Source organism: Chrysochloris asiatica, unplaced genomic scaffold (genome assembly GCF_000296735.1).
Source record: "Chrysochloris asiatica unplaced genomic scaffold, ChrAsi1.0 scaffold00739, whole genome shotgun sequence".
Lineage (NCBI taxonomy): Eukaryota > Metazoa > Chordata > Mammalia > Afrosoricida > Chrysochloridae > Chrysochloris > Chrysochloris asiatica.
In genome coordinates this window covers 118,467-120,208 of record NW_006409257.1, presented here as the reverse complement: position 1 = coordinate 120,208, position 1,742 = coordinate 118,467, and the positions used below count along the sequence as shown (strand labels likewise).

The following is a 1,742-nucleotide window of genomic DNA, read 5'->3' as shown; positions in this document are numbered from 1 at the left end:
TGCAGCCATTTCTGTATTACCTTTAGCAAAACTTTATTCATGTGAGATATCAAAGAGATTGTCCCATAATTTCCACATTCCGTTGGGCCACCTCTCTTTGGAACATTCAGTGTTCCCATGTGAGAGAAAAATAATCTCATGACTACAAATATTAGATTATGGAAATTCCATTTTGTGGCCAACTGCCTAACTCAGTACAGGAGACATATCTTCTGATGATGCAATTCAAAGGTATATTAGCAATAGGTCCAGGAAAGAGTATAAATTTTCTGTCCCTGGGTATCATGTGTGGTATTACATATATGTCAGTTATACAAATCTAGAAACAATGAGGGAAATGAATCCCAGGATGAAGCTACTCATATAGACAAATGATGCTCTATTGTCCTTTTCCTGAACACACCCTAAATCTTAAGTCCTTCTATTGAAAGTTGTTATAAAAGCTCCCTATAGTTTTGAGCATGTGTTTATCTGAGAGTGTTTTAATTTAGACTTAATAGACCCAGCTGTTACTATTCAAACCTCTCACAACTATTCAATCAGTGAGAAAAAACAATGATCTCATTTAGCAAATGATGAAATTGACTGTGGCTTATGCTGGCGTGCAGAAAGCATTTGCCAGTGACAGGTCTTAATAATTAATGAATTAGAAGAAATGACACAATCACTGAAAAACAGTGTATTCTACCAAAGAATTTCTTCAAACTTACTTTTACATCTCTATTCCTCAGACTATAAAAAAAATGATTCATCATTTGGGGAAACACAATGTACATCACTGAAGTTGCTGCTGCTTTCTTGGGAGAGTTTGTAAATGGTGAACTTAGGTACACACATAAAGATGTCCCAAAGAATAAAGAAACAACTGAAAGATGAGACCCACAGCTGGAAAAAGCTTTATATTTCCTCCAGCTGGTGACATGCTCAATACAAAGGAGACGATGTGAGAATATGATGCCAGATACAGGGATACCAGCCAATATGCAACCCATTAAGTACATCAGGATGTTATTGATGAGGGTACTGGAACAGGCAATATTAAGGACATGAGTAAGTTCACAGAAGAATTGAGGGATTTCCAAGTTTGTGCAGAAGGACAGATGCAAAACCATCAGAGTGTGGAGCAGAGAATTCACCATACTAATGGACAAGGAAAGTAGTATTAGCAGGCCACAGAAGTAGGAGTTTATGATGACTGTGTACCTCAATGGGTGACAAATGGCTGCATTTCAATCATAGGCCATTACAACAAGAATAAAAATTTCAAGACTAAAAAAAGTTGCGTGAAGAAAATCTGGTTGATACACCCTATGTAAGTGATGCTGTTATTCTGTGTCTGGATGTTCACAAGCATTTTGGGGATTGTAGTTGTGCTCAAACAGATATCAGTAAAGGAGAGATTGGAGAGAAAAAGGTACATGGGGTTGTGCAGGTTGGAGTCAGAGCTGACAGCCAGGATTATGAGCAGATTCCCAAGGACAGTGACCAGGTACATGATCAGAAACAGGCTAAATATGAGGCGCTGCTGTTCTCGATCTTCTGACATTCTCAGTAGAATAAATTCTGAGATAATTGTTTGGTTTCTGGTTTCTATATTGTTGATGAATCTAATAGAAAGATGGGGTGACATAAAAATTAACTGTGTGGTCTCCATATTAACAACACAGCAGCAACACCAAAGGCATACATTATCTTTTGATAAGGTAGAAGAGTAATGTAGGGAATGAAAAAGGTATGTCTTC

At 37.5% G+C, this 1,742-nt stretch overlaps 1 pseudogene; it reads right to left on the bottom strand.

Annotated features, from left to right (window-relative positions):
• Positions 1-638: 638 nt before the first annotated feature.
• LOC102827519 lies at positions 639-1,654 on the bottom strand (annotated as a pseudogene).
• Positions 1,655-1,742: the final 88 nt, after the last annotated feature.